General features: G+C 39.9%; 1 pseudogene; it reads right to left on the bottom strand.

The window, feature by feature from the left end:
• Positions 1 to 18,901: 18,901 nt before the first annotated feature.
• LOC138372156 (voltage-dependent T-type calcium channel subunit alpha-1G-like) lies at positions 18,902 to 21,462 on the bottom strand (annotated as a pseudogene).
• Between the last annotated feature and the right edge of the window lie 673 nt (positions 21,463 to 22,135).

Genomic DNA, 22,135 nt, shown 5'->3' with positions numbered 1-22,135 from the left:
TAGTACATACAATGCCTAAAGCCACTATTACGCAATGCGTTTCGGGCAAGAAAAACATTAATATCTAGAACTTAATACTAATTGAGCATAAAGAATAAAAAGTGTTGAGAACAAATGCAAATAAAGATAAAAAAAGGGGGAACATGACTGAAAAAAGCAGCACAAATACAATAGGTTGACAAACAGTGTTGATTAAAAAAAAATAACAGACATGGGTTGACAATAGAGGAGTGAGGTATTTAAGACATAACTGTAACATTCTCGTGTCCGAAGCTAGACGCAAATACAACAAAATTATTAAGGATGGTAACAGAGTCCATTTCATGTGGTCTCCATCTCATGTTGGCCTCCGAATGCATGATAGAGCTGATAAGTTAGCCAAAGAATCTGCCTTTAAAGGAGCCGTTGAGTGTAACCTTGGATTGTCAATGAGCAATCTGAGAGCAGCAGTACACCGAGAACTTCAACAAGATCTTGAAGATCTGAGGCAAAGTGAAATTGACACCAGTAATTCCATCTATCATCATACTATCATGCAAGAGGAGACACACATCTATGAATCATCCAATAAAATCAGCAGACTTCTAGATGTTACTACTGCTCGGCTTAGACTTGGTTACAAATATCTCTGGGAATTCTCATTATCTGCCGATGTAGACCTGACCAAATGTAAACTGTGTCAACAAAATTATTCGCACACCCTCCGTCACTATGTGATGGAGTGCGAAAAGATACGTGAATTCAGAGACAATTCTTTAACAAATGTTCCAGAGATGTGTCAATATTTCAATCAAAATTATTAGCTACTAGAAATTTTAGCCAAATAACCCCAGTTTGCTAACATTGGTAGTAACTGAGTGATTGTAACCTATCCACCGCTGCCCACTGGATGGGGGGCGGTGTGCAGGACAAACATCAACTGTGACACTAGCTCTCCACATATGTCAGTTGCTTAATTTAGAACCTGTACTTGTGGTCGATCTCGAACCCATTATTGATGTGACGACTTATACTGAATTTTGTAATTAGCTCATCAAGATTGTAACTTGCTTAGCTAAATGAATTGTGGGGTTCAGTCCCTGAGCCCATTATGTGCCTCTGTAACCCTTTCCACTACCGCCCACAAGATGGGTATGGGGTGCATAATAAATGAACTAAACTAACTAACTTCCGGCCTAAACATAACACTGGGAATGTTGTAACATCTCTGACTGCCCTGTTATCAATGATTTCAGACCAAATGGTACGAGGTATTTTGAGCTCTGTAACTACTTTTATTATTATTATTATTATTTATATATGGAGGAGTTCATACATGGTTGTAAAGCCACTAGCACACATAGCGTTTCGGGCAGGTCCTTAGTCCTATGTTCCCTGGAATACCAACCAGGTACCCATTTTACTGTAGGGGTAAACAAAGGCTATAGTTAAGGATTGGCGGCGTCCAGTAAATCCTCCCCGGCCAGGATACGAACTCAGGACAAAGCGCAAGCTAAACGCCAGGCGAGTCTTAACCACTACACCACCGGGACTACTTCATACACTTACGTGTATTGGAAGATATTCTTGTGCTAGTGTACTGGTGGATCAGCCTGGCATTCCATATTCTCTCCTGATTCCGTGTATGACTGGCCTTCCTGTGAGGCGGGGAGGTTAGATGAACTTGTGGCTAGTTTTTGATCTACACTTTGTAATCCATCATATAGAATAGCGAAGCAGCATATTGCTGTGTAGACCTAAGCTTATTAATACAAGATTTTCTGAATATTAATTTCAGTGGGAGACACAGTTCATCTGCCAGTTCTTTTATAACTTATGATTTAATTTCGTTTACACCTGGGACTTTTGAGTCGTTGACCCAATGTACCTTCTTGTATATATAAAATAAATAAATACATAAATTTACGATGCTTACTGTTTGAGACATTTATTTTTGCTATATTTCGTATATGACAAGTGAAATTCAGTTCCTTGTCAATGTGAACACCAAAAATAATTTTCAAACTACTCTGCTTTCAATTTGGGTGTTGTTAATGTTAGTGTAATATGGTCCATAGCAAGTCATTGAGTGCTCCTCGTACAACAGGTGTCAAGGTCACTAACCAGCAGAGTCACCCCATAAATGTATCTCGTTTTCTGTCAAACAAAAATCACAGAGAATGTTAAAATTTGTCAATAACATAAACTGTGTAACTTCAGAGATATCTAAGTCAATATGTGGATTTATTCCGTGATAGCGTGACAATTATAGACCAAGTAACATAAATAAGTTAAAATACAAGCCTAAGGGACATGTGGGAGCACTGGATAAAACTGGGTTAAAATGTTTATCATAAAATGTATAAAATTATCGATTATATCATTGACAGTATTTATTTATTTATTATTTATTTATTTATTTATTTATTTATTTATTTATTTATTTATTTATTTATTTATTTATTTATTTATTTATTTATTTATTTATATATATATATATAAGAAGGTACATTGGGGATTAACAGAGAACATAGAAATTGAGTTGATTTTACATTCTTGTAAAGCCACTAGCACACTTAGCGTCTCCTCCATAGAATAAGACATGGAAGGAGTGTGCATCATTGCATCACCACCATTCTTACTCTTAACACTTTTAACACTGCATTAGTCATCTCAGCAGAGAAAACAAAGATACACAATCGGCGCCCACCCAGGCAGGGAGGAGCTGTTCGCAAGATGCAACTGTCTGATGGCTCCCAGCTTGACTATGTTAACAGGTTCAAATACATTGGCCTTGAGGTGCCACTGTATGGTCCTGTTGTATTCAGACTCTGTCGTCAGTATAAAGAGAGGCTCCGAGCTCTCAAGGCTGTTGCAGGTTATCACTCAGGCTATGGTGCCAGTGTTAGGATTGTTAAAATGATGTACCTTGCACACATCAGATCTTTAGTGGATTATGTTGCAACTCTGCTTGTCTGCTTGCTCTGGAGGACTTGGAGGCTTCGTGGGGCTGGAGACTTGGAGGCGTGGAGGTCTCGGAGGGCTTGGAGGGCTTGGAGAGGGTTGGAGGACTTGGAGGCTTCGTGGGGCTGGAGACTTGGAGGCTTAGTGGGGCTGGAGACTTGGAGGCTTCGTGGGGCTGGAGACTTGGAGGCTTCGTGGGGCTGGAGACTTGGAGGCGTGGAGGTCTCGGAGGTCTCGGAGGGCTTGGAGAGGGTTGGAGGGCTTGGAGGGGGTTGGAGGCTTGGAGGGCTTGAGAAATTGTAGACGGAAGCCGTGTGGATTACCCTTGGGTGCCCTCGTGTCAAGCAGAGATTTAATATAAGAAAGGAACGTAATATTCGGAGCGTTATTGATCGTGTTACTGAAATTATGGCACAAGCCTCACTACAGGAATTTCCGGAGATTTCAGAACCGCTAGACCGAGTGGGGCTGATTTGATTGATCTCCATTGCAGCCATTCAGGCAATCGGTACGTGTTGGTATTAGTGGCCCATCTGTCCAGATACACCACCTTGATCGCCATCCCTCAAAAGGACTCTCATACTGTTGCCCGAGTATTTTTGAATAGGTTCGTAAATCGGACCGAGGTCAAGAATTTAATGGGGATATATTTAGAGAAGTTTGTAAGATATTGGAGACAACCTCAGCCTTTACAACAGCTTACCACACTCAGGCAAACGGGATGACTGAAAGTACCAACCGTTCAGTTAAGGATATGCTTGCAATCCTTGCTGAACGCGATGCAAACTCATGGGACGAACACCTACTCTATGTTCAGCTGGCTCTGAATACTGTTATCCACCAGTCTATTAATACCCAACCCCCTTCTTTTGTTCACTGGTCAATCATGCAATTTCCCATCAGGTCTGCTTAACAGACACAATGTTGCATATGGAGAGGATTATCCTTTAGAAGTTCTGAACAAAAAGAGGAATGCTTGGAGAGTTGCAGCTGAGGCTTCAAGAGAAGCACGGGGTAGATATGCTCACTATTATGACAGTAATGTACAACCTCTGAAACTGAAGGAGGGCAGCCTGGTCTTGAGAATCAATGAAGCTGCTCCCACCAATCAGAGTAGGAAACTAGCTCCTAGATGGCGGGGGCCATACAGTGACCAAGAAAGACGGCCCTGTCAATGTTGTCATAATGGGAGTATTTGAGGATCAGGTGGAAAGAACTGTCCACATTAATAAGTTGAAGATTTATCATGCTAGGGAGGAACTGGAATTGCCTTCAGCAAGTCTAATTCCTGACCCAGCAGAGCTGACTAATGACTCAAGTTACGAGTCAGATGGAGACAATGACCCTCTGTCATCTCTCGTCAGTAGTCAAGTGCACTCTCGTCACCCCATGGTAACAAGAACTCGCACTGTACAGTAAAGGTTAAAGTAACTCCCTTAGTTAGTATAATTTAGAATTCATTAGATTTTCCTGTAGAGGCAATAATGATGTGGATTTCTTGGCTGTACTTAACTCAGATAGCAGACTTTACCTTGCTCTGGGGTTTCCAACTTCCAACAAACCCAGAGTTGAGTTATATCCATGCATCCGCCATGTTGTTGTCTGTCTTTTCCCAGGTCTGATTTGTACACCTGCCCAGTTGTCCCAGCCACACGTGAACCCTATCTGAGAAGATCAAGGGGGAGGCACGTAACACAAAGTCCTCCCCCACCAGACCCAGCAACTAACCACATGGTTACTTAGGGTTGGTGACAATACACCAGTCACCCAGCCGTCACCTAACGTCACTAACGAGGTTGTCTTGGCTCAGTATGCTGTCCACAAGGATGCAGTCACCAGATGCCAAAGTTTTACACCATCGTGGGTAGTTGTCTCGACGTCACCACCACCCACGAGGACTTAGGAAGGGAAGAATGCTTTACTGGCACTTGCTAGGCTGTGTGGGAAGAAGAGAAAGGAAATTAGGAGCAAGTATTGGCAGGAGTTTGCAGAGAAAGTTGGAAGTAACAGAAACTTGAAGGAAATCTGGCAAGACGTAAATAAAGTAAGGGGTAAAAAGCATAATTTTTGTTGCACATCCTGACCCGCAAGGAATTGCAAATGGTCTCGTAAATAAATGGGCGGAAGCTGCCAAACTTAGTTCATTACCCGCTGTAACGAGAGAGTCATTAGATTCTTGGAAAGATCTAAGAAAGGATTTTATACTTACAGCAGGTAACAGTGGTGATGTCACTTGCACAGGTATTATCAGAGAAGAACTAATAACGGCGATTAAAGTTGGGAAATCTACCGCCCCTGGGGATGATGGAGTAACTTATGAAATACTTAATGAACTTGCCACTATGACGAAAACCCCACTTTTAGACCTCTTTAATATTAGTTATAAAGAGGGCAGTATTCCCAGTAAATGGAAAAAAGCTATGATCATCCCTATCCCTAAAGCCAATGGAGAGTATAGACCTGTGTCTTTAACCTCGTGTTTTTGTAAAATGATGGAGAGGATCATTTTAAATAGACTTTTATATATAATAGGTGATCAGCTGTCTAGTAATTTGTTCGGGTTCCTCAGAGGAAAAAGTACCTCTGATTGTATTATTAAATGTCTAGCAAATGAAAATTATTATTATAGAATTTTTATTGATTTACAAGGAGCTTTTGATAAAGCCAACAAAGAGGTTATTTTATATGAATTAGCTGGTCTTGGTGTTAAAGGGAGATTATTGCGCTGGATAGGGGATTATCTTTACGAAAGGAAGGCTCAGGTGTGGTATCAAGGTTGTGTCAGGTGTGAGATCCTTTGAACTCGGCACACTTCAGAGAGGAGTGTTGAGTCCCACCTTGTTTAATGTACTAATGAATAAGATAGCATCTGAGAGATACTCAAATGGAATAACTCCGACCATATATGCCGATGATATTTTGTTTCAGGGGCAAAGATAATTCAGAGGTTCAAACAGTGTTGGATAATTTCGGAAACCTGTGTCACCATATGTGACTGGTGTTTAATGAAAACAAAACTAAGTTTGAATGTAGAAGTCGGAGGCCCATTATATTGAAAATAAACAGTAAAAATATATAGAGAGTTAATATATATATAAATATTTAGGCATATATGTTGGATATACCCATGAGAGTTTGGAAGCTGAGATGAACAGACTGTTGGGTCAATGTCGGAAGAGATTACAACCTCTGAAGGCCTTGGCATCCTGTGGAAAAGGAGTGGGAGTCCCTGTGCTACGAATGATATACTTCAGTACTGTAAGATCTCTTATTGATTATGCTGCACCTGTCATTTCCTGTCATGTCATTTCCAATCGACTTTAGAATGGTCCAGGACGGACCGAAACGTCGTCGTCCCTTCAACTTCTAGTGTGTGGTCTGGTCAACACTGTCATTTCTTGTTTTGGTAAAAGTAGGACGGGCAAGTTGGAGAAGGTACAAAATGAAGCCATGAGAATTATCTTAGGATGCCCAAGAAATGCTATGATTGAGATAATGAGGATGGAGTTGAATCTGCAGAGTATTGGGGATAGAATTGTAGAGATAAATGTAGCCTCTGCCATTAGATTAATGAGAGGTGGGGGAGCCAATGAATTAATCCTCTCCGTTAAAAAGGTGGGAAGTAGTGAACAGTGTATGATGAAGAAGAGAGTATATATGAATAACTTATGTTCTAATGTTATAAAGTATGATGTTATTACAGAGTTTATTGCTGTGCCCAAGAGAAAATTCACACCACCATGGGAGGATTGTAATGTAGATGTAGTAATTACTCCCTTGCAAAAGAAAAAAAGTATGTATGAAATAAGAGAGCTGAGGGCAACATACGATTGTATAATTAGAAAACTGCCTACAGAAAACACTCTACATGTATATTGTGATGGGTCAGTAGCTAGGGATGGGAAGGCAGGATGTGGAGTCTTGATCAGGGAGTACACTGACATTGGCACTGTAGATACTGTTAATTGACAATGTCTCTTCGACGCAGGCTGAACTCCTAGGTGTATTAGCAGGATTACAGGAAGTAGTCAAATGTGGTAAAAATGCTTGCTTCTTTATTGACAGCAGAGGAGCGTTGGTCTTTAAATAGCAGACGCCCAGTATATCAGAATATTGTGATAGAGTGTAGAGAGAATGTTAAGAGACTAGAAAAAACTGGGTAAAAAGTAAGATTCACGTGGATCCCTTCACATGTGGGAATACTGTTGAATAAGGTAGTTGATGACATAGCGAAGAGAGCCACTGAAAAAACTCTTGTTGATGTTGAATGTCAGTTAACCTTGAAACAAATAAAACAAGAATCAAGAAGATCCAAGAGGGTGAAGAAATGATAAAGAACATAAGAACAAAGGTAACTGCAGAAGGTCTATTGGCCCATACGAGGCAGCTCCTATCTATACCCACCCAATCCAACTCATATACTTGTCCAACCCGCGCTTGAAACAATCGGCAGGACCACACACTTGGTCCGGGAGACATCTCCCGTCACGCAGGGTGCAGTTGCACCTCCACAGATCTCCAGTATCAGCTCTTGATACTGGTAATGGCTCAAAAGGGCCACCACTTACGGGCTATTCATGCCCGTGCCACCTTTTGGATGGTTTAATCGTCATCTTGGACACATTCATGGGAGACACCTCCCGTCACGCAGAGTGCACTTGCACCTCCACAGATCTCCAGTATCAGCTCTTGATACTGGTGATGGCTCGAAAGGGCCACCACTTACGAGCTATTCATGCCCGTGCCACCTTTTGGGTGGCTTCATCTTCATCTTCTTCATCTGTTTAAAACACGGGAGACATCTCCCGTCACGCTGGGTGCAGTCGCACCTCCACAGATCTCCAGTATCATCTATTGATACTGGTGATGGCTCAAAAGGGCCACCACTTACCAATTCATGCCCGTGCCACCTATTGGGTGGCTTCATCTTCATCTTAACACATTCACAAGGGAGACATCTCCCATCATGCAGGGTGCATTCGCACCTCCACAGATCTCCAGTATCAGCTTTTGATACTGGTAATGGCTTAAAAGGGTCACCACTTACGGGCTATTCATGCCCGTGCCACCTTTTGGGTGGCTTAATCTTCATCAATCAATCTTTTGAAACAATCGAGGGACCCCACCTCCACCACGTTACGCGGTAATTGGTTCCACAAATCAACAACCCTGTTACCGAACCAGTATTTACCCAAGTCTTTCCTAAATCTAAACTTATCCAATTTATACCCATTGTTTCGTGTTCTGTCTTGTGTTGATACTTTTAATGCTCTATTAATATCCCCTTTGTTAAGTCTATTCATCCACTTGTAAACTTCTATCCTGTCACCCCAAACTCTTCGCCTTTCCAGTGAATGCAATTTAAGCTTTATTAATCTTTCTTCATATGAAAGATTTCTAATTTGGGGAATTAACTTTGTCATCCTACGCTGGTCACGTTCAAGTGAATTTATATCCATTCTATAGTACGGCGACCAAAACTGAACTGCATAATCTAAATGGGGCCTAACCAGAGCAAGATATAGTTGAAGAACCACACCAGGTGTCTTGTTACTAACGCTTCGATTAATAAATCCCAATGTCCTATTCGCCTTATTACAAACATTCATGCATTGATCCTTTTGTTTAAATTCTTACTAATCATAACTCCCAGATCCCTTTCGCAATCCGACTGCAATCTCAACACCATCTAGCTCATATCTTGTAACTCTATCATCATTACCTAGCCTCAAACTTTACATTTATTAGCATTAAACTGCATCTGCCAATCCTTTGACCATTTGAAAACCCTATTTAGATCAACTTGAAGTGACAGCGAGTCTTCTTTCGTGTTAATTTCCCTACCGATTTTTGTATCATCTACAAATTTGCAGATGTTGCTACTGAAACCTGAATCTAAATCATTTATATAAATTATAAACAACAGAGGTCCCAGAACAGAGCCCTTAGGTACTCCACTAACAACACTATCCCACTCTGACTTAATCCCATTTATACTAATTCATTGTTTCCTTTGGAATAGCCATGCCCTAATCCAACTTAATATAGCACCCCCAATACCATGAGCTTCTTTAGTAAAATTAGTAAAACTAAAACCAAACAAATCCCCAGGGCCGGATGAAGTGTTTGCCAGGGTGCTTAAAGAATGCAAAGAGGTGCTTTCCGAGCCACTGTCTACCATATTTAATAAATCAATAGAGTTAGGCAGAGTGCCAGAGTCATGGAAGGTAGCTAATGTGGTACCAATTTTTAAGAAAGGAGATAGATCACTTGCGTCAAACTATCGGCCAATTAGCCTAGCGTCTATTGTGGGAAAGTTACTTGAATCAATAATTGCAAATACAATTCGTCTTCATCTTGAAAAACATAAATTAATAAATGAGTCGCAACATGGTTTTACAAATGGCCGTTCATGTTTAACAAATTTGCTAACTTTTTATTCCAGCATAGTTGAGGCAGTTGATAGTGGTAAGGTTTGCGATGTTGTGTACCTTGACTTTAGCAAAGCTTTTGATACAGTGCCACATGAAAGACTAATTAAAAAAATAGAAGCTCATGGTATTGGGGGTGCTATATTAAGTTGGATTAGGGCATGGCTATTCCAAAGGAAACAGAGAGTTAGTATAAATGGGGTTAAGTCAGAGTGGGATAGTGTTGTTAGTGGAGTACCTCCAACCCGTTCTCGCAAATTCGTAAAGTCAATATTGACTTATTAACTACGTGCATAGGTGATATACTAAACATAATAGATACCCCTAAAAAGATTCATAGAAAACACCGACCTTACCTAACCTTGTTAGTATCTTAAGATAAGCATCTTGTTGCTTCGTAATTACAATTATTCCTTAACCTATACCTATTATAGGTTAGGTAATAATTGTAATTACGAAGCAATAAGATGCTTATCTTAAGATACTAACAAGGTCTGGTAAGGTCGGTGTTTTCTATGAATCTTTTTAAGGGTATCTATTATGTTAAGTATGTCACCTATGCACATATTTAATAAGTCAATATTGACTTATTAAATTTGCGAGAACGGGTTGAGTACCTCAGGGCTCTGTCCGGGGACCTCTGTTGTTTATAATATATATAAATGATTTAGATTCAGGTTTGAGTAGCAACATCTGCAAATTTGCCGATGATACGAAAATCGGTAGGGAAATTAATTCGGAGGACTCACTATCACTTCAAGTTGATCTAGATAGGGTTTTGAAATGGTCAAAGGATTGGCAAATGCAGTTTAATGCTGATAAATGTAAAGTTCTGAGGTTAGGTAATGATGATAGAGTTACAAGATACGAGCTAGATGGTGTCGAGATTGCGAAGTCAGATTGGGAAAGGGATCTGGGAGTTATGTTTAGTAAGAATTTTAAACAAAAGGATCAATGCATGAATGTTCGTAATAAGGCGAATAGGACACTGGGATTTATTAATCGAAGCGTTAGTAACAAGACACCTGGTGTGGTTCTTAAGCTATATCTTGCTCTGGTTAGGCCCCATTTAGATTATGCAGTTCAGTTTTGGTCGCCGTATTATAGAATGGATATAAATTCACTTGAACGTGTCCAATGTAGGATGACTAAGTTAATTCCCCAAATTAGAAATCTTTCATTTGAATAAAGATTAACAAAGCTTAAGTTGCATTCACTGGAAAGGCGAAGAATTAGGGGTGACATGATAGAGGTTTACCAGTGGATGAATGGACATAACAGGGGGGATATTAATAGGGTATTAAAAATATCAACAGAAAACAGAACACGAAACAATGGGTATAAATTGGATAAGTTAGATTTAGGAAAGACTTGGGTAAATACTGGTTCAGTAACAGGGTTGTTGATTTGTGGAACCAATTGCCGCGTAACATGGTGGAGGTGAGGTCCCTCGATTGTTTCAAGCACGGGTTGGACAAGTATATGAGTGGGATTGGGTGGTTATAGATAGGAGCTGCCTCGTATTTGCCAATAGGCCTTCTGCAGATACCTTTGTTCTTATGTTCTTAAGTTCTTCTTTAGTAAATACATAAGAACAAAGGCAACTGCAGAAGGCCTATTGGCCCATACGAGGCAGCTCCTATTTATAACCACCCAATCCCACTCATATACTTGTCCAACCCGCGCTTGAAACAATCGAGGGACCCCACCTCCAGCACGTTACGCGGTAATTGGTTCCACAAATCAACAATCCTGTTACTGAACCAGTATTTACCCAAGTCTTTCCTAAATCTAAACTTATCCAATTTATACCCATTGTTTCGTGTTCTGTCTTGTGTTGATACTTTTAATACCCTATTAATATCCCCTTTGTTATGTCCATTCACCTACTTGTAAACCTCTATCATGTCACCCCTAACTCTTCGCCTTTCCAGTGAATGCAACTTAAGCTTTGTTAATCTTTCTTCATATGAAAGATTTCTGATTTGGGGAATTAACTTAGTCATCCTACGCTGGACACGTTCAAGTGAATTTATATCCATTCTATAATATGGCGACCAAAACTGAACTGCATAATCTAAATGGGGCCTAACTAGAGCAAGATATAGCTTGAGAACCACACCAGGTGTCTTGTTATTTGTGTTTTGTAGAGTCAGTCAGGTGCAGTCACAGTGAGAGGTTGTGTTAGCTGAAGCTCCGATTCTAATAACATTATTATTGCAATAATGGAGGGATTGGTGAGGGATTTGGTGAGTATGGTTGGAGCTCTGAGAGCAGAGATGGATTCCCTGCGGGAGGAGGTGCGACGGCTGGGACTTCGGGAGGAAACGAAGGAGGAGGCCAGTGTTGACGGGACCTCATTAAGAAGGACTGACGGGACCAGTATTAAGAAGTCCTCGTCTTGGCAAGTTGTGAAAGACAGGGGTCTTAAGAAGACCTTGGCAAAACCGACAACTAATAGCCTACACCTAAGGACTTTTAATCCATTTGACGTATTAGAGGACGAGTGCTGTGTTGAACCTGTTGTTCAACGAGGTGGCAAAGACAAAGTAACGAGGAGCATTAAAGCGCAGGTCCCTCAAACTGCTCGAAAGGAAAAGGGAGAATCGAAGCGAATTTTGGTTGTGGGAGATTCCCAGGTGAGGTATTTAGACAGAACGTTTTGTGCCAGAGATAGGGGGAACAGATTAAGGGTTTGCTACCCTGGAGCTGGAATTGGTGATATTGTTGGAAACATGAATGATATTATGACAGGAAATGGGAACAAACCCATTATTTGTATTAGTGCAGGGGTAATGATGTTGGACGAGTAAGGAGTGAGGAACTAATACAGAGATTCAGGACAGCCATTGAATTAGTTAGGAGCAAGGGAGGAATCCCGATAATATGTGGCATTCTACTAAGAAAGGGAGTGGAAATGAATGGATGTCAAGGGCACTTGGTGTCAATTGCCGGCTGGAAAGATATTGCAGATCAAATGCAATATCTTTCATAGACAACTGGGAACCCTTCTATGGAAGAAATGAAATGTGTGCTCGTGATGGGGTGCATCTATCGAGGGCTGGGGTTGTTGCTGTTGCGAACTCGTTGGAAGAAGTGGTTACAGGTGTTTGTTTGGATTTAAACTGTTAGTAGATAGAGGTATGGGAATTAATTTGGAGGAAGGAGATAATAAAAGTATTTGTTTGTGGGAGAAAGGAATTGGCAAAATGATCAGGGAAAGAAAAGGGCCTCAAAATAACAATTCACTTAGGGTATATTACACTAACAGTAGAAGTCTAAGAAATAAAATTAACGAATTAAATGCTCTTGTCTGCACAGAAAAAATAGATATTATTGCACTTACCGAAACGTGGATGAATGTAGAAAATAGAGAACTATTAGCTGAATATGAAATAAATGGATTTAAACTATTTCACACAGATAGATATATTAGACGAGGTGGGGGAGTAGCCATATATGTTAGGGACAATTTGAAATGTAGTCTCAAAGAGGGAATCAAAACTGAGCCACACACAGAAACTATTTGGATAGAATTATACGAAAAAACAAATAATATTATAATAGGAGTTATATATAGGCCACCAAACTTAGACAGAATGGAAGCAAAGCATCTATGGGATGAAATATCTAGGGCATCTAGATCTAACAGTATTTACGTCATGGGTGACTTTAATTTTAGTGGAATAAACTGGTTGAACAAAACAGGGAATAGTGAAGCAGAAGATTTTCTAGAATTAATTGACGATTGCTTTCTTACGCAACACATTAAGGAACCAACACGGGAAAATAATATTTTAGATTTAGTGTTAACTAACAGGGAAACACAAATTAATGACATCGAAATAGGGAGTGAGCTAGGGAACAGTGATCACAAAGAAATCAGATTTAGCATAGAATGGAATAGACCTGTAGGAGAAAATTCTGTTAAAGTGCCAGATTTTCGAAAAGCTGATTTTAATAGCCTTAGAATTTTTTTGGGTCAAATTGATTGGAAAGTCTTGGGTATATGGTGGGGGCCGGTCTTGGAGCGAGACATGAACCCAGCGATAGGTGACGTAAATGGGGATTTCGATGTGGATTCAATATATAACTTATTTAAGAATATTCTAAACAAAGCCCAGGAACGTAGTATACCATACAAATTGAATAGATCGAATACCAATGACCCAAAGTGGATAACAAAGAATTTGAAGAACCTTATAGGTAAAAAGAGAGCTTGGTACAAAAGGATTAAAAATGGGGAGGTCACTTTAGAACAGGAATTCGTACAACTGGTTAGAAATGTTAAAAAAGAGATAAGGAAAGCAAAAAGAAACTATGAAGTTCGCATAGCAGGGCAAGCAAAGGCAAATCCTAAAGGGTTTTTTCAGTTATATCGTACTAAGACTAGGGAAAGGATAGGTCCATTAAAAACTGACACAGGTCAAATAACAGATAGTGATGAAGAGATGAGTAGTATTTTTAATAAATATTTTGTATCTGTATTTACTAAAGAGGAACTTAACAATATGCCTTCAGCCGAACAAGTCTATGTGGGTGGGGACGAGGACAGGTTGACGAGTTTAGCAGTTACCAGGGAGGATGTTCTTAAACAAATAGTAAAACTCAAACCAAACAAATCCCCAGGGCCGGATGAAGTGTTTGCCAGGGTGCTTAAAGAATGCAAAGAGGAGCTTTGTGACCCACTGTCTACCATATTTAATAAATCAATAGAGTCAGGCAGAGTGCCAGAGTTTTGGAAAGTTGCTAATGTTATACCAGTTTTTAAGAAAGGAGATAGATCACTTGCGTCTAACTATCGACCAATTAGCCTAACGTCTATTGTGGGAAAGTTACTTGAATCTATAATAGCAAATAAAATTCGTCTTCATCTTGAAAAACATAAATTAATAATTGAGTCGCAACATGGTTTTATAAATGGCCGTTCATGTTTAACAAATTTGTTATCTTTTTATTCTAGCATTGTTGAGGCAGTTGATAGTGGAAAGGATTGCGATGTTGTGTACTTTGACTTTAGCAAAGCTTTTGATACAGTGCCACATGAAAGACTGATAAAAAAGTTAGAGTCTTATGGTATTGGGGGTGCTATATTAAGCTGGATTAGGGCATGGCTATACCAAAGGAAACAGAGAGTTAGTATAAATGGAGTCAAGTCAGAGTGGGAAAATGTTGTAAGTGGGGTGCCTCAGGGCTCTGTCCTGGGACCTCTGTTGTTTATAATATATATAAATGATTTAGATTCAGGTTTGAGTAGCAACATTTGCAAATTTGCCGATGATACGAAAATCGGTAGGGAAATTAATTCGGAGGAGGACTCACAATCACTTCAAGTTGATCTAGATAGGGTTTTGAAATGGTCGAAGGATTGGCAGATGGAGTTTAATGCTGATAAATGTAAAGTTCTGAGGTTAGGTAATGATGATAGGGTTACAAGATACGAGCTAGATGGTGTTGAGATTGCGAAGTCGAATTGCGAAAGGGATCTGGGAGTGATGATTAGCAAGAATTTAAAACAAAAGGATCAATGCATAAATATTCGTAATCCACATCGAAATCCCCATTTACGTCACCTATCGCTGGGTTCATGTCTCGCTCCAAGACCGGCCCACACCCCATACCCAAGACTTTCCAATCAATTTGACCCAAAAAATTTCTTAGGCTATTAAAATCAGCTTTTCGAAAATCTGGCACTTTAACAGAATTTTCTCCTACTGGTCTATTCCATTCTATGCTAAATCTGATTTCTTTGTGATCACTGTTCCCTAGCTCACTCCCTATTTCGATGTCATTAATTTGTGTTTCCCTGTTAGTTAACACTAAATCTAAAATATTATTTTCCCGTGTTGGTTCCTTAATGTGTTGCGTAAGAAAGCAATCGTCAATTAATTCTAGAAAATCTTCTGCTTCACTATTCCCTGTTTTGTTCAACCAGTTTATTCCACTAAAATTAAAGTCACCCATGACATAAATACTGTTAGATCTAGATGCTCTAGATATTTCATCCCATAGATGCTCTGCTTCCATTGTCTAAATTTGGTGGCCTATATATAACTCCTATTATAATATTATTTGCTTTTTCGTTTAATTCTATCCAAATAGTTTCTGTGTGTGGCTCAGTTTTGATTCCCTCTTTGAGACTACATTTCAAATTGTCCCTAACATATATGGCTACTCCACCTCCTCGTCTAATATATCTATCTGTGTGAAATAGTTTAAATCCATTTATTTGATATTCAGCTAATAGTTCTCTATTTTCTACATTCATCCACGTTTCGGTAAGTGCAATAATATCTATTTTTTCTGTGCAGACAAGAGCATTTAATTCGTTAATTTTATTTCTTAGACTTCTACTGTTAGTGTAATATACCCTAAGTGAATTGTTATTTTGAGGCCCGTCTCTTTCCCTGATCATTTTGCCGATTCCTTTCTCCCACAAACACATACTTTTATTACCTACTTCCTCCAAATCAATTCCCATACCTCTAACTACTAACAGTTTAAACCCAAACACCTCTAACCACTTCTTCCAACGAGTTCGTAACAGCAACAACCCCAGCTCTCTATAGAGGCACCCCATCACGAGCATACATTTCATTTCTTCCATAGAAGTGTTCCCAGTTGTCTATGAAAGATATTGCATTTGATTTGCAATATCTTTCCAGCCGGCAATTGACACCAAGTGCCCTCGATATCCATTCATTTCCCACTCCCTTTCTTGGAAGAATGCCACATATGATCGGGATTCCTCCCTTGCTCCTAACTAATTCTATGGCTGTTTTATACCTCTGAATCAGTTCCTCACTCCTAACTCGACCAACATCATTTCCTCCCACGCTAATGCAAATAATGGGATTGTTCCCATTACCAGCCATAATATCATTCATGTTTATTTTTTTTATTTATTTATATATATAAAAGAAGGTACATTGGGTTTGTGAGAATACATTGGATAGTACAGTATTTACATTCTTGTAAAGCCACTAGAACGCGCAGCGTTTCGGGCAGGTCCTTAATCTAGCAGATAATTTTAAGTAGGTAATTTCAATCAGAATTGATAAATGAAAGATACATTACAAGAGAAAAATGAGATGAGAGAGATAAGTAAGTATATTAAAGCACATTGTTATATTGTCACCAGGTCCTTCATGTTGTTTATAATATCACCAATGCCAGCTCCGGGATAGCAAACCCTTAACCTGTTCCCCCTATCTCTAGCACAAAACGTTCTATCCAAATACCTTATCTGGGAATCTCCCACAACTAAGGTTTGCTTAGGTACTTCCTTTACTCTCTGAGGGGGCCTGCGCTTCCTTGCTCTTCGTTGCTTTCCCTTTTGTGCGATCCGCAGTCTCACCACAGCACTCGTCCTCCAAAACGTCAAATGAATTAGAAGTTGCTATGGCGTTTGAAGGCTGCTTTATCAAAGTCTTCTTAAGGCCCCTGTCTTTCACAACTCTTCAAGACGAGGTCCCTTTACTACTGGTCTCCTCCTTCGTTACTTCTCGTTGTTCTTTCAGCTGACGCACCTCCTCCCGCAGAGAGTCCAACTCTGTCCTCAGGGCTCCCACTAGAGTCACCAGATCCTTCACTACAACTTCCATATTGCTATGATAATATAACACATATAATATACAGATATAAAATATTTGTTAAAAATACTACTCATCTCCTTGTCATTATCCGTTATTTGACCTGTCTCAGTTTTCAATGGACCTATCCTTTCCCTAGTCTTAGTTCGATATAACTGAAAAAACCCTTTAGGATTTGTCTTTGCTTGCTCTGCTATGCGAACTTCATAGTTTCTTTTTGCTTTCCTAATCTCTTTTTTAACATTTCTAACCAGTTGTATGAATTCCTGTTCTAAACTGACTTCCCATTCTTAATCCTTTTGTACCAAGCTCTCTTTTTACCTAAAAGGTTCTTCAAATTATTTGTTATCCACTTTGGGTCATTAGTATTCGATCTATTCAATTTGTATAGTATACAATGTTCCTGTGCTTTGTTTAGAATATTCTTAAATAAGTTATATATTAAATCCACATCGAAATCCCCTTTTACGTCACCTATCGCTGGGTTCATGTTAGTGGAGTGCCTCAAGGCTCTGTCCTGGGACCTCTGTTGTTTATAATATATATAAATGATTTAGATTCAGGTTTGAGTTGCAACATCTGCAAATTTGCAGATGATACGAATATCGGTGGGGGAATTGGCACGAAAGAAGACTCACTATCACTTCAAGTTGATCTAGATAGGGTTTTGAAATGGTCAAGGGATTGGCAGATGCAGTTTAATGCTAATAAATGTAAAGTTCTGAGGCTAGGTAGTGATGATTTGCAGAGTTACAAGATACGAGCTTGATGGTGTTGAGATTGCGAAGTCGGATTGCGAAAGGGATCTGGGAGTTATGATTAGTAAGAATTTAAAACAAAAGGATCAATGCATGAATGTTCGTAATAAGGCAAATAGGACACTGGGATTTATTAATCGATGCGTTAGTAACAAGACACCTGGTGTGGTTCCTCAGCTATATCTTGCTCTGGTTAGGCCCCATTTAGATTATGCAATTCAGTTTTGGTCGCCGTACTATAGAATGGATATAAATTCACTTGAACGTGTCCAGTGTAGGATACCTTAAGGTTATACCATTGCTTACCTTGAGGTGCTTCCGGGGCTTAACGTCCCCCGCGGCCCGGTCGTCGACCAGGCCTCCTGGTTGCCGACCTGATCAACCAGGCTGTTGGACGCGGCTGCTCGCAGACTTACGTATGAGTCACAGCCTGGTTGATCAGGTATCCTTTGGAGGTGCTTATCCAGTTCTCTCTTGAACACTGTGAGGGGTCGGCCAGTTATGCCCCTTATGTGTAGTGATGTAGGATCTTCTTGAGGTTATCTTGAGATGATTTCGGGGCTTTTTAGTGTTCCCGCGGCCCGGTCCTCGACCAGGCCTCAACCCCCAGGAAGCAACCCGTGATAGCTGACTAACACCCAGGTACCTATTTTACTGCTAGGTAACAGGGGCATAGGGTGAAAGAAACTCTGCACATTGTTTCTCGCCGTTGTTGTTGAGAGAGAGGTTTTGAGAGGAGAGTTGTAGTTAAGAGAGGTTTTAGCATGTTTCTTTGAGGGTTTGGTTTGTATGTTCCCAGATTATCCACTTGTTAATCCCATGCTCACCTTGGGTGGAAGATGACATGAAAATTCAATGGGTATGGAGCTAAGTATACTTATGCTTTCTGTAGTGTCCTTTATTCTTATCTTATTATTATTTCAAGTTGTTAGTGATGTTTGTATATTCGTGTTGAATACTACATATATGTAGTAATAAAATTACTGTTTTTGTGCTTCAAAAATCAACTTAGCATTTTTCTAACAATATAACAACTTTGTACCAACCAATTTCCATTTACTGTATCTGGAATTATTTTTGACATGTCAGAAAATACAATCTTAAGTCTAATAATGCAAAAAAATTTGCATAAAATTAAAATTAGCTTACAAACAACTTTCTCAAATTTATTATCACATTACCTGAGGATGACAATGATGCCATCAAAAACATTTAAACCATTGCTTATGTAACCAAAGGGTCCCTCGGCAATAACCTTTAGCAACATTTCGACGGCAAACACGGCTGAGAAGACGAAGTTGCTCAGTTCCACAATAATTGTCAACATCATTGGCTGGTTATGGTACTCGATGCCCATGCTGAGGGTGTTGATGAGGATAGCAATAAGAATGCCCCGTGGAAAGTATCGGTGATCCACCAGCTTCTTCATACGAAGAAGCTGGTGGATCCGTGTGGATATACACACGAATTTGTGAACAAAATCTGTGGGCTAAAGAAGGCTGTTTTGTCCCCTCATCCTTCCAATCTTCATCACTCCAGTCAGACTCTGAGTCACAGGAATCAGACTCTGAATAGTAATTTGTGAAACCTGCAAGGGCTTGATCAGCAGAAAAGAATAAAGTTGGTGCTGAAAAGTGTTTAACTCCTTTGGCCAATGAAGAATAAAGTGTGTGGACGGAACGGGAGTCAATGCCCAAGTGTGTGGGCAAAGCAGCAGAAAGAGCACCACTAAGTGCCAGTAGTTCTCCACAAGTGAGAGAACCTTTTCCCCCTGAACCATTATTAGAGGGTGTTCGCGAGACAGAACGCAAGGAAGATTTATTCTTGTTAAGGGGTAGGAGGGCTGGGGGTAGTAGAGCAGGGGGCATAAGAGAAGGTGGTCCTGGTGTGTGAGGTGATGGGGTAAGGGCTCACGGAAATATGATGGATCTAGAGGTTCATCGTCAGTTTGCGTAGTCTTCTCACTGTGACAGACATTTTTTGTTGCTGTCTCCCCAGCATGACCATGGAGAAGCACTACATCACTGAACATGACAGAGCTGCGTCGATGCTGTCGTGGGGTACAGGTGCCCTGACCACCTGGTGATGGTGGCAAGAGCTCATTGCTGCCATCCCCACTTGTACCACTTGAGATTTTGAGGAGAACAGGACGATGTGTGGAGGCTTGAGGATCTATGTCAGAAAATTCTGGGCTAATGCGGGGAGCATTATTGTTTCTCGAGTCGTCTGGAACTTCGTGTACTTCTGGAGGTGACAAAAGCTGTGGAGATGTTGAGCTTATGTTATTCATCACAGTTAAGGCTCCACCAGGTCCAATGCCACCAACAGTAGGAGCCATGGCTACTACAGTGCTTGGCACTCCAGATGCTCCACCTTCCCGACTGATAATGGCACTCTGTGCTGCCTCATATTGTCGACGACGACGCTGCTTCTTGAGGCTCAGCTGATGAGGATGATCAGACTTGTTTCTCCGGCGAAACTGTTTGTACCGAATGTAAAATTTTCTCTTTCCTCGTCACCATAAGTGAGCAATATATTTTATAATTTCTGCATAGCATGAATTTGGTTCCGAAGTGGAACCAGATGCAAGTGTACTAGTTGACTGAAACCTGGCACGCCGCTCCATTTTCATTCGCTCCATTTCTCGCTTCTTAGTCTCTGAAAACTGAGTAGCAATAACAACCAGGCACAAGTTGATCATGAAGAATGACTCAATCACAATTAGTAGCACAAAATATATCCAGTCCCAAAAGGGGTGAGTATACCATACAAATTGAATAGATCGAATACTAATGACCCAAAGTGTATAACAAAGAATTTGAAGAACCTTATAGGTAAAAAGAGAGCTTGGTACAAAAGGATTAAAAATGGGGAGGTCACTTTAGAACAGGAATTCGTACAACTGGTTAGAAATGTTAAAAAAGAGATAAGGAAAGCAAAAAGAAACTATGAAGTTCGCATAGCAGAGCAAGCAAAGACAAATCCTAAAGGGTTTTTTCAGTTATATCGTACTAAGACTAGGGAAAGGATAGGTCCATTAAAAACTGAGACAGGTCAAATAACAGATAGTGATGAAGAGGTGAGTAGTATTTTTAATAAATATTTAAATATTTTGTATCTATATTTACTAAAGAGGAACTTAACAATATGCCTTCAGGGGGCAAGTCACCCGGATTTAAAAAATTGTTGTAGGGTATTCATAATTTATTATCCTGATACATGTGAAAGGTGCTGCACCTAGGCCAAGTTTCAGCATCTCAGCCTAAATAGAGACGGAGAAAAAAAACAAACAAAAAAAAAGACGAATTTTTCAACCATGTTCAAAAAATTTCACAGCCCACAATTGTGAACCAAAATCATTTATAAGACACTCAGCTACGACCTTACTATATAATAAAGATTTGCATGTGACATTATTATCCCAGATGTATTTAGTGCAATAATACAGATTTTATAAAAGTTTCCCAAAAACGTATGCAACAAAATGAGGTGTATCATTATTTATAAAATCAATAAATCTACGTAGATAAGAATAATGACATGCGTTTATAGAGGCGTAAACTCTACATATAATGTGCAAGTTTCATGTAAATAGAATAATAAATAAAGGCTGTGAAATTTTATCTAGTTGTAAAAGTTGGAGTTGCGTAGCGCGCTCTCAAAGTTTCTCAACCTGCTGTCACTCGTGACTGGTGATTTACGCATTGCGGCCAGCTCGTATGGAGAGCTCGCATGCATCTAGCTGTCAATGCTTCTCTCTTGTTCGTTTGGTAAGTCATATTGCAGTACAAATAGCTAAAAATAGCAAAAATAGCATGTTCTGGGAGATATTGTGTGAGCGCGTCAGCAAACATCCTCTCTCCATGAGAGACACATAAGAACATAAGAACAAAGGTAACTGCAGAAGGCCTATTGGCCCATACGAGGCAGCTCCTATTCTATAACCACCCAATCCCACTCATATACTTGTCCAACCCGTGCTTGAAACAATCGAGGGACCCCACCTCCACAATGTTACGCGGCAATTGGTTCCACAAATCAACAACCCTGTTACTGAACCAGTATTTACCCAAGTCTTTCCTAAATCTAAACTTATCCAATTTATATCCATTGTTTCGTGTTCTGTCCTGTGTTGATACTTTTAATACCCTATTAATATCCCCCCGGTTATGTCCATTCATCCACTTGTAAACCTCTATCATGTCACCCCTAACTCTTCGCCTTTCCAGTGAATGCAACTTAAGCTTTGTTAATCTTTCTTCATATGAAAGATTTCTAATTTGGGGAATTAACTTAGTCATCCTACGCTGGACACGTTCAAGTGAATTTATATCCATTCTATAATATGGCGACCAAAACTGAACTGCATAATCTAAATGGGGCCTAACTAGAGCAAGATATAGCTTGAGAA

This window comes from Procambarus clarkii, chromosome 38 (genome assembly GCF_040958095.1).
Source record: "Procambarus clarkii isolate CNS0578487 chromosome 38, FALCON_Pclarkii_2.0, whole genome shotgun sequence".
NCBI lineage: Eukaryota > Metazoa > Arthropoda > Malacostraca > Decapoda > Cambaridae > Procambarus > Procambarus clarkii.
The sequence above is the reverse complement of the archived record's forward strand: the minus strand, read 5'-3'. Positions and strand labels throughout refer to the sequence as shown.